Genomic DNA, 12211 nt, shown 5'->3' on the forward strand with positions numbered 1-12211 from the left:
TGGCTAACCGAACTGCCAAGAGAAAGAACGACTTCGTGTGTTCTCTTTTAATGCAAAACTTGTGTCAGGAATTGTTCAGTTTCTTTGCATCTGAAGCGAATAAGCTCTGGGAGGGGCTCCCAACAGGGCAGAATGCGGTCACTGCCCCTTGCTTTGCTCTTTTTGTATGAGTTATTTTGTTGTTGTTGTTTATTTTCTCATGGGTGGATGAGTGCATGCATGCATGTAAGTGCCTGAAAGTTTGTGTGGCTGTCTCTCTCTCTCTCTCTCTCTCTCTCTCTCTGTGTGTGTGTGTGTGTGTGTGTGTGTGTGTATCTACAGGTCAACCTCCAGTGTCCTTCCTCAGGAGAGACTTTAGCCTTGTTTTTATAGACAGTGTCTGTCACTAGGATTTGGCGAGGCTGGCTGGCCAGTGAAGCCTAGCTATCCACCTGTCTCTGCCTCCCCAAAGCTGGGACTATAAGCAAGCACCATCTCGTGCTACGACTGTTAAGTCAGGTCTTCATGAGTGCACAGTGAGTACTTTACCAGTCAGGCCATTGGGTCAGTTGCCCCTTTGTTTTTAGAATTCAGCATTTAAAACTGCCAAGGGGCAGGTTGCAGGTGACCCTTGTGCAGGAAAACTATGAGCACACACACACACACACACACACACACACACACACACACACTCGTATATGATTAAATTAAAAAATTATCAGCTGGGCATAGTGGCACACCTTTAATCCCATCATTCAGGAGGCAGAGGCAAGTGGATCTCTGAGTTTGAGGCCAGCCTTGTCTACAAAGCATGTTTCAAGACAGCCTGGGCAACAGAACGAAACTCTGTCTCAAAACAAATAAAAAGTTATCTAAAAATAATTTAATATTAAATAAATCTTTAAAATGGTATCACAAAAAGCATTACAGGTGAGTTTGTTAGAACAAAATATGTATAAAATCAAAATATTTTTAAAGGTGTGCCCGTGTCTGTGTGTTCGAGTGTATGGAAACATGGCTTCTTCTTCCCAAAGCATTTTCTTAATTTAAATTAGAACACAAACTGCTTTCTAGGATAATCTCTCTAGAATAAAATGTCTCATGCCAGAACAGTTGCTGGATCAAGATGCAGGAATCACATAAATGCAGCTACCTGGTTCAAACTGTTTAAGAAAATCGTTCAGATACTTTACGCGCAGTGAGGAGAGAAGACGGCTCGTAAATATGCTACACAGACTGCTATAGAAACATGACATGTTACTGCAGGCAGAAACCTGGGCTGCCCTTTTGTTCTACCTTGTCCACTGAAAGTGCTGATCTTCAATATGAGTGAGATGTTGAGAGGATGATGCAGATGCTTTCTGTATTTCATTCATCTTCTTCTGTGCATTTTGGTGATGGGTGTTAGCACCCTTTTTCCTTTCTGCCTATTTTGAATGAGGAAAAGGTCAATACATTTTCTCCTTATTTTTTTTAATTTTGTATTATTGTCTTATACTAAAATTTTGTAAAATATCTTCTCTTTCAAAAACTGAAAAAAAAAAACTTTTTTAAAACAGCATTATTTCCATTGCAAAGGGCAACAAAGTGCTGTATTGCTTTGTTAGAACAGATATTTTGAATATATTTAAAACTCACCATTGGGTGGTAAGTTACCCTCACCCACTTAGTCCTCCTTTTCAAATAACTTCCCTTATGATTCCATTTAACAAAATTTTAAATGTAGAAAGAAACAGGTCATTTGCATGAACCCCCTAGTGCCAAACTTGATTGCATCCCACATCATTCACTTAATTATTCTGGAAAAAAAATCAAAACAGAAAATCAGTACAGCTGATTTGCATTGCTAAAATGCTGCTATTAGGATGAGGAAACAGCCTGCAGAATTAACTCTTGCTACAGTGATGCTTCACTTGTTCAGACACAGAAGCCCCCGTAAATAATCAGGGTAAATAAGATCCATGTACTAAATAAACGTGGGCTGTAATAATAGGCAGTGTTTCTTTATCTGTGTGTTATGGAAATAAGTAACGGGGCGTTGACTTACTAATTTATTTTTGTAACAACAGGAGAATAAATGATTCTAGATAACCCTTTTCTGGCTCTAAAATCTATTTCCATTATAGAATCCCTGAGTTTGCACATAGAAATAACTCGAATAACTTGGGTGTTCTCACACCAAGCTTCTTATCTATTCCTAAACTAACGTTTTGATTAAGTATGGCCATTTTCGCACCATCAGTTTCTCTCTCCTTCTGAATACTAAGAGCCTCCCGTTTCACTTGGCCTTCCTATTGTTTTCTTTATACATTGCCTGCGGTTGGATCTCATGTGGCTTGGATGGAGAGGTGTTGTGTCTCTTATGGCCCCTGAGCCTGTGGACAGAGTACCCACAGACAGCTTCAGCATGCTGATACCAAGCCAGTAGTGTTTGCTGGTGATCCTGAGGATGAGCCCAGATGAGGACTTCCATGGAAGTACACTATGCAGGCAAAAAGGAACACAGAAGGCACTGTCCTGAGTTCTAGTCCCATCATCCAAGGTTAAGCAATGTAACAAAAGAAAGGACTATTTGGCCTCACAGTTTTAGAGGCTTCAGCTCTTCACTGAACAGCCTCCTTACTCTTGTCTTTCATTGGCATCTTCTGTCATGGCTGGAGCACACAGCAGAGGCTACTCACTTCAGAGTGCTGTATAAAGGGATCAGGGTCCGACATCCCTCTCCAGGACACACGTCTCCTCCCCCAATAACTAGGCCCCATCTCTTAAAAGTTTTGTCACTTCTTAATGGCCCTATGTTTCTAGATAAGGCTTTAAGACATATAAGGGGAACATGTAAGATCTAAACAAAGATAGTTATAATAATAATTGCATGTTCTGTTGCCCCAAGCATGGCCGCTCTTTTAAGTTCTATATTTGCTAGGTCTATGGGGGAGGGGGTCTTCTCTTTATCTGGGTGGAGGGGTTACTTGCATTAACTAACCTAAGTCAAATCCCTTAACATAACACAAATATTCTAAATAAGATTAATGAGTTCTGTGGTAGTCACACAGCATACTTAGGACGCTTGTGGGAAAAGCAGCTAAATGCTTTTAAACTACCAATACTAGTAAAAGGGAACCATTACACCCTATTTTGTAAACTTCATTCAGTAACAAGTCCCTTTAAGCCCCTACATATTAGTACAAAGGAAGTATTTAATCATGGTTTCAGTATTTCTTAGGGACTTTAAGCAAACCAGGACAAGGCATGCTGATGAGAAAGGGCCTGCAGCTCACAACCCACACAGAAAATGCCACAAATTGAACAGCACAGACTGATGCAGGCTGTGGTTAGGACAGAAATAGGCTGTTATGGGAACTGAGGGCTCTAGCTCCATCTGCTTAGTCAACCAGCCCCACAATTAAGGAACAGTTTGGAGAAGATCCTGGTGGAGCACCAAGGATCTTGGGAAGCCTTCTACAATGTTCCTAGGAATTCCCCACTCACAACACATGGGGGGAAATTCATAAACAGTGTTCATTTCCCCTCTGCAAGAAAATATGGGAACTTTTATGGCCTGTAAGGATGTTGTGGCCTCTGCCCTTAGAACCTCAAATTCATTAAAGAGGAAAGTGATAAGAAATACATGGCTATTTGCCAAACAAATAAATTTAGAACTGGCTTTCCAGGACTGTAAAAGAAATGGAAATCAATGTAAGCTGTGAAGGTTCATGAGAGAGGTCAAATTGAACATTGGCTTTAGAAAGAAAAGAAACTAGGAACCCTTTGGTGATACCTCACACACAGTTTCACTGACTGGGGTAGGTCTATCACATCCATTAAGTGAGCACTGAGATTAAACATCTCCCACAGAAGTCAGACAATTTAGAGAGAGCAGAGTTGACTGAAACACCTACGACCTGCCCTCAGCACCACACATGATAAAATGAGCCTTTGCATGAATGAAAAGCCCAGGAGGAGGTCACAGGGCAAAGAGAAAGGTGTGAGCCAATCCTTGGGGTGGAAAACCGAAGGTTTTGTAAGTGACTTGTAGGAAGTTTGGAAGGGGGCAGTGCTGGATGGTAAACAGTGTGGAGCCTCAGGATTACCAGTTCCTGTCATTCTGGTTTGGTCTAAGTCGCATGAAATCTTTGAGCAGGAGCAGTAGTCAAAGAATGAGGCAAGGAGGTTACTACAAGTCACCGGGAAGTAAAATGACCTTCCTGCTCCCAGGACAGAAAGTGAGAAATATGTGGAGCATCAGCATAGCCAAGAGAAATAATAAAATTATAGTCTCTATTATGGAGAGAAATTTGGAGGTTTTAACCATTCTAAATTCTGGTTGTATTTTGTAGGATTCAATCTATCTCATGCTAACAAACAAAATGCATTTCTTCTTTATTAAAAAAGAAAATTTCAGGTATTATTTCTCATTCCAGAATCCAGTAGACAAAATCAAACTTATTTTTTTTAAACTCCTCGTATTCTAACGTACCTCAGTGAAGTTACTACCCATTGTTCTCAACCAGAGTCATTATTTTCATACACTAAATCATACCCTGTTGTTACAGTTTACCTCCACGGTGCCCCTCAATGTTCCTTGCCTTGAATAACACCTGCCCAACACACACACACACACACACACACACACACACGTAGATTTGTTTGATCAATTAGGTTTTTGGGAAAAGGACAGTAAAACTTTGAAATGTAGGTCATAAAGACATTGTACTTTCATCTTGCCTCCTGGATTTCAGTACCTTGGGAAACCAGTGGTCTCATTTTCACGGCACTCAAGAAACCGTGAGTAACACTGACATGATAAGTTATGTGTAACAGGCCCCCAACACCTTAGTAGGTCCTCAGACCTTAGCACAACTGACTCCATAATGGAAGTACTATTCAGGCCATAACACTCAGCTTGTACACAGTACCGCCTGTCAAAAATGAAAATAATGGCCTCATCTGCCAAAGCCCACAGTTTTGGGAAAGTCTATAAATCTACTAACAGTGTTTTATGATTTTCATAGTTCTGCTTCTTGCTAACTGGTCTTGTTTACTGACTATGTCAACCTAATGCATGTTTTCTTGTGCTTAAAAGTTCATCTTGAGAAAGTCTCAGAGCTACCCTGGGATCCCAAGAACCTACTATAGTCACTAAGCCAGCTAATAAAGACTTTCAGTTGGCTTAAGCTCATGTCTAAGAAGTCTTCTCTGGTGGATACCCCCTAACAGAATGGATGGACGCCTCCTACAAAGAACAGCCTGAGTATTCTTCCAGGCAGGAGAACCCCATTGGGCCCTGCCAACATGCTGACAACAGCATCGTGAGACCCTGAATTAGAACTGCCAACACAGCTGCCCCCAAATTCCTGGCCCTTAGAAGCTAGGAGGTCATAAATGTTTGTTATTTTAAGTCACTGAGTTTGAGGTAATGTTATGCAGTAAGAGTTAACCGATATGACTACTTTTAAACATTTTTTTTTTACTAAAATTGCTTTGTCTTGTGCCCAACACACTTCCCAATACCGCCTACCATGTTGCCATCACCTTTAGCAGCAGTAATGAGCAGAAGAAGCCACCTGCGATGGCTCTGAAATTCTTTCCCTACATTCTAGCTCCTGGCAAAGGCCCATCATCTTCTAATTACGATCTGTTATTTTGTGCCTACAAGGATGACCTCGCTGATGACTATGTTCTGAGGCACATCTGCTGGGTTTTTTCACACAAAGCGCTGTCCCGGGTTACCCAGCCATTAGACTTTAACCTTTTATTATGTGTTGACACAAAAGAACCTGACCCAACTTACAACGGCTTGGAGAGCTCATCATGTTTTCTGTGCTACAGATTATTTATAAAATACTGAATAATGATCCCAAGGTCTTAATTAATTTTAATTTACAAAATAATGCTTCTTTTACTTTCCTGAGTTTGAAGAAATTATCTACTACTTTTATTAATGGCATTAATTATTATTATTAAAAATTAACTATTATTAATATTATGATTAATGCAATTATTATTAATGTTCCTTGGTCGAACAAGGAATAGAAAGGGGATTTCAGTACTCCGTTTCTAGCAATGAGCCAAAAGAAAAAAAACTAGCATTACACTGTGTCCTAGACAAATGGAATTCAGCCATATCTATAGAGCGTGCATTCCTCCCACCATGCAGAGCATGCATTCTTCCTAGCAGCACGTGGAACCTTCTCCAGATAGACCAAAGGTTAGACCACAAAATAAGTCAAAGATTTCTAAGAGCTGAAGTCTTTGACCAGAGCTATAGCTCAATGGTAAAGTGCTTGCCTGTCATGCATGAAGTCTTGAACTTGACTCTAGCACTAAAAAGAAAGAAATCAATACACTATCTTCTCTGACAACAATACAATAACTAAAGTGGGAAAATTGAAAGGATTTAACCCCTTCTTGAAGAATCAATGGATCAAGGAAATTAATATGAATATTAGAATTTTAAGAAATAAATATAAACAAAAACACAATGTCTCAAAAATATATGCGACACGGAAAAACTAAGAGGGAAGTTTATACCAATATCAAAAAACTAACTGGTCACGGTGGCACACACCTTTAATCCCAGCACTAGGGAAGCAGAGGCAGAGGTTCTGTGAGCTCAAGTCCAGCTTGGTCTTAATAGTGAGTACCAGAACAACCAGAGCTACATAGTGAAACCCTGTTTTAAAAAAAACAAAACAAAACAAAAATGTAGAAAGATCTGAGATAAACAAGTTATTGTTGTACCTTAAGAAACTAGGAAAAGGGTGGGGGGTGTAAAAAAAGCAATAAAAATCATAGCTGATTTGCCATAGGGTATCAATTTGCTCCTGCACGAGGTCAATCCTCTGATTGAACACCATCAAGCCTCCTTTTAGTTGAGCATTAATTCCTTTTTGTACATCTAAGGCATGAGCTACATTGGCTAAAAAATTATTCAGGGTCTGAGCAGTCTGCACAGTATGACTCATGGCTAATGCCCCAGTGGTAGCTCCAACAGCCGCCAATGAGATGGCAGTAACAATGGTGGCTGTAGTTCCAAGATCCCTTTTCTGTCTGAAGAGAGTCATAGCGTGAGGGGCATCAACGGGCACAGGCACCCAGCGAGGCATGCAAGTAACCAGGGCATACCTAAATTCACTAGCATTCCAGCATTGGGCAAAAAAGCAAGTATCATTACCACAATTACTTGGCTCTATCTGGCTAATAATGAATAAAAATGGGGGCTATAAACAAACAGGTGTGGGCTTATAGAAAATATTATGAGAAGCCTTAACCCCTCGTTGGAACATCCTGCATCAGTTCTAGAACTAGCAGTGGTGGAGTCTGAGGTCTGAGTAGGTTCAGGAGACCATTGCCCCCAGGGGCAAGACGTGCTCCATGTAAATTGACTAACTCCATGTTTTCCTCCACTTTTGAAAGTCATTTAAGGTTCTTAAATTATTTTTCCCTTTTTTTCAAATTTTTCATCAATTACACTTTATTCATTCTGCATCCCCCCATAAGCCCCTCCCTCCTCCCCTCCCAATCCCACCCTCCCTCCTCCCTCTGCATGCATGCCCCTCCCCAAGTCCACTGATAGGGGAGGTTCTATACCCTATGGCAAATCGCTCAACTTGGCTGTCAATGAAAATAGGCTGGACTTTGTGTCACTAGCATACAACATGAGAATTTTTCCTGTGCTGCAAATCTGTCTAAACAATTGTCTAGCTATATTTTAGGTAATTGGACTGGAGAATTCGATACTATGATGGAGCAGCTGAGAGTGGCCATTGTCACAGTAAATTCTACCAGAGTGGACACAGGACTAGCCACAGGATTACCATCATGGTTTGCTGCAGCTATGAATCATCTGAAAGAATGGGCGGGCATGGGAGCGTTAGCAGGCCTTCTGGTGTTGGTCTCCTTGGTTTGCCTGTGGTATATATGCAAGATTAGAGTCTCACAACAGCGTAATGCAGCCATGATCATGCAGGCCTTTACAGCCATTGAAGCAGGACAGTCTCCCCAAGCATGGTTGGCTACCATAAAAAGCTAAAATGTTATGCGCAGGATGTGAGGCTAAGCACTGCACTCAGGGTCAGCCGCTTTGGACCCAGAGAAGAGCAAGTCTGATTGCATGCGGGTTGATGCCCCAGGTCCCGCCTCTGAGAAAAGGGTATCGGACGGGTCTGATGCTCTTTGGGTGGATGACACCTAAATGAACATTGGTACAAAGTCCCAATTTATTTCTAATATCAGAGATCAGACCTCTACTCTTGCCTAATGCGTCTAAAACAAAAAGGGGGAACTGTAGAGAGCTGCGTAATGCCGCGCCTTAAAGATGGAGCTGGTTTCTGCCTTCCACCTTCCCGATGGTGAGTGCTCTCTATCAGGAACAACTCCACATTTGGCTAAGGCTGAGGATCTGGCTTGCTTCCATGTATGTGGACCTATCTGCATTGCCCACGTGGCACGCTGGGGTTGGCTACCCAGAGGCTATTTAAGCTGTGGGCTGGCTTTCCCCAGGGTCAGATGATTGTTCAAGGTTCCTGAATAAACTGCATTGAAAAAAAAAAATCATAGCTGAAACTAATGAGATAAGAAAAAAATACAAAATAAGTAAAACAAAAAGATCTAAAAAGATCTAAAACTCACAGGCTTTTAGCTATACCAAGAAAAAGAAAATTTAAATAGGAAAGAATGTTTTTTTTTAAGGGTAATTACAACTGACACCAAAGAAATCCGAGGAGCGCTAGAGATGACTGGGAATAATCATGTGGCGACAAATTTCCTGACCTAGGAGAAATATGGGGTCCTTAGAGATACACATCTTGCAAAGATTGAACTGTGACCAGAGAAGCAATGATGTTTAATTATGCAATTCAAACAGGATGTCCTTTATTGCAGCAATATACATAAGATGAATGGTTTAAAAATGTGTGATCATCTTAATAAAGATATAGAATAAATATTTAATGAAGTTTGACATCTCTTTATAATAAAATCTCTGAACAAATTAATTAAAAAACTTAATATATGTATACTTCATAACAAAGGCCATATATATAACAATACTGAAATTGGAAAGGTTGAAGGTTTCATCATGTATATATAGACTAATTGAACAGAGCTGAGAGCTAGAAGTAAATTCATTACCTACAATTGTTTTCAATACAAGTGCTAAGACCTACACTGGAGAAAAAGAATGTTTTTGTTAATAAAGGTGTTGGAAAATGCAATACCCTAGACCCCCCCATGCCTCACCAGTTAACAAAACAAAAACAAAAATTAGTTAGACTGAAGGCCTGGGGGGAAAAGTATGAGATCAAAACTGTGAAACTATTAGAAAAAATCATCAAGGAAATGTTTCATTTGGGACATTGGAATCAGCAAGAATTTTTTTTTTTTGGACAAGTCCCTAAAAGTTACAGTAAAGAAAAGTTTTAGACCAATGAAGTCTCAGCAAACTAAAGAGCAGGGGATAATCAACAGGATGTGGAGACAGCCTACTCAGAACAGTGACCATATCAGCTAACTGTCTGCCTGAAAAGTGTTTGCTATCCAGAACTTTTAAGGAGATCCAAAAACTCAACAGCAGTGAAGAGAACCAAATAATCAGAATGTGAACATTTTTATGTACCATGTTTAATATTTTAAAATTATTTTTAACTTCCTATTTTGAAATAACTTCAAGGTAACTCAAAAGCTATAAAAATAAGGCAGAGAGCATCTATCCATAAACACATAGGTGCATTTCATGGCTGTTTCTAATCTTCTGAGAAAGAGACTTATCTATGTCATGACCTCTGGCCTCCAAATATTTCTGTGTATATTTTTTGTGTAGTCCAATGAAAACAATGATTTAAGTGAATTGAGTAAATTAAATAGCTACATAATGATACCAAATAAAATGTAAACTTAATTCAAATTCCAGTTTCCTAATAACGTAATCATTTCAACAAATTTCAAGGCTAAAGGCACAGCTCAGTGGTAGAGCTCTCGCCCAGCATGCGTGAGGCTCTAGGTTGAAACCTCAGCATCACCAAGGGGATAGCAAAAAACAGTGGGAACTTTTCAAAGTCTTTAATAATGAATGAGTATTTGTCATTTTAACTAACCAATCTTGGTGAAGACCATCTTTAGTCCTCTAGGGCCTGTACAAGCTAAGATGAGTATAATATCCCAGACACACTAATAACAAGGCAATGTAAGATAATTAGGGTCAAAAGCCTTAAAAAAATACATATGTAAGTTTCAACTGCACTTCCAAGTCCTGAGTTGGGTAAGGGATAGCATCATTGAAGATCCTACTTAAAAAAAAAAAAAAAAGAAAGAAAAAAAGAAAAAGGAAGGAAGGAAGGAAAGAAGGAAGGAAGGAAGGAAGGAAGGAAGGAAGGAAGGAAGGAAGGAAGGAAAGAAGGAAGGAAGGAAGGAAGAAAGAAAAAAGCTCTGGAGAGCCCTTGGCTGGATAGACTGAGGAGAACGTGGTGGGGCAAACACAAGACATTCCTTTTTAGAAGGAAGCAAATGGCAGGGTTGTTTGGATCACTGAGTAGAGAAGAAAGTGAGTGGAAGAGGAAACATGGGTCTGACCATCAAGAAAGGCACTGAAGATTGTTGCTTAAGGTATACTAGAGAAAAATACCCAAACAGGAAACCTCAGCTGATCCAAGACTGAAACAGTCTAAGAACACAGAACTCAACCCACAGGGGAGGAAAAAAGACTATTTTTTCCCCGTTCAGTTAAAAAGTGTGGACTTGAAACATTTCAAATTTGATGGATTCTCTAAAAACAATTTAACAAGAAACACTTAATCACAGCAGAATGACACAGGCATTGGGGAATGTGGCTTAGCTTGTAGTGTCCGTGCTGGCATCAGGAAGGAAGCCCTGGATTTTATCCCCAGCAGTGCATAAACTGAGTGTGGTCGGCAAGGCCAGCACTTTAAGCACTGGGAGGTGGAGACAGTAGGACCAGAAGTTTGAATCCATCCTATGTCCATAGCTTGAGGTCACACTGGACTCAAGGAGACTGTCACAAAAGAAAAGGAACGATGGAAGAAGACAATTTCTTCCACTTACAAAGGAAAAGTCAAACAATGATAAGGAGGAGGAAGATTCCTACAAAGCCTTGGTGTGCAGCAGGATACTTGAGTGTCGTCTGAGTCTTAGGTGTTTGTACACGGTAAGAGAGCGTAGGACAGGGATGAGAGGGCTAAGCTAATGCCTGCTGGTCCTGCCACACACACTCCAAATCCAGCCTGATGTGAAGAGAGAAGCTTCCTGCTTAGAGGCATGAACTTGACACACTAGTCCTGATACAATGAGTGTCCTTTCAGGGTGATACCAGGCTTTCTGCTTCCATCACTGGCGTGACCAAGGGCCCTGTGTGTTACCTGCTGTCCTGCATCTGGCTCAGTAATCTATACTGAGAGGGTGTTTGATGTTTCTGGAGGGGGAACACAACTGAAGAAAGGTTTACCTTCTTCAAATAAGCATGCAGTTTCAAAAGGGACACATCCAGAGCCACGAGGGAAGAAAGGGACACATGCTGAGCCAGCCAGAACACCAGAATCAACACCAAAGACCTGGGGGGGAGGGGCGACAGATGCTGCGATCAGATCCCTTCATGTCCCAAGTTCCTCTCCAGGTACTGAGATTCAGTTATTAAGGCTCAGTGGAGTACTCCAAGTCAAGCTTTCAGCACAAGCACATGGGAATACGTCAGTTAACATACATGAATTCTCACACAACACACACACACACACACACACACATGCGCGCGCACTTGCGGTTAGAGTAGAAAGCCCTAATGGGACCCCATTAAAATCTGTATGAAATAACTGAGACTCCAAATGAACAGATCCATCAAGATCACAGTGCTGGTCTGTGGGTAGAATACAGCAGGACCCGGAACGCGAGTCTACCAACTTTTAGTTCTGTCACCTGCCCGTTAGGAGAAACAGCCATTGTACGTACAATAACAGCCTGTTTGTGTGCTACAGCATCAAACGCTTCCTGAAATATCAATCTGCTAACTGTCAGCCTCTAAATGACTGAGCCACTTAACCGGTCTAAGACTACGAACTAGAAAGTACAGGAAGCAGCCCCACATTTATGCTGTGCTGATGTCTCAAGTAACCAGTGGCTTGGTGACTCAATGGCCATTCTTCCCCAAGGACCCAGTGCTGAACCACTAACCGCGACCAGGATGCAGAATGACCACAGTTTTCTCCTGCTTCGGACATTGCAGAAA

General features: G+C 40.9%; 1 protein-coding gene across 3 annotated transcripts in view; it reads right to left on the bottom strand.

The window, feature by feature from the left end:
• The window catches only part of Megf10 (multiple EGF like domains 10), a 155040-nt gene that overhangs the window by 111620 nt on the left and 31209 nt on the right, over window positions 1-12211 (bottom strand). Inside the window, exon 1 of one of the 3 annotated variants that reach the window (XM_060377243.1) lies at window positions 12157-12175. The exons of the other annotated variants lie outside the window; for them this stretch is intronic. The gene's annotated coding sequence lies outside the window, so the exon portion shown is untranslated. Of the gene's footprint in view, window positions 1-12156; window positions 12176-12211 lie in introns of those variants that run through there. 3 annotated transcript variants of the gene reach the window in all.

The sequence above is a fragment of the Meriones unguiculatus genome, chromosome 2 (genome assembly GCF_030254825.1).
Source record: "Meriones unguiculatus strain TT.TT164.6M chromosome 2, Bangor_MerUng_6.1, whole genome shotgun sequence".
NCBI classification, from domain to species: domain Eukaryota; kingdom Metazoa; phylum Chordata; class Mammalia; order Rodentia; family Muridae; genus Meriones; species Meriones unguiculatus.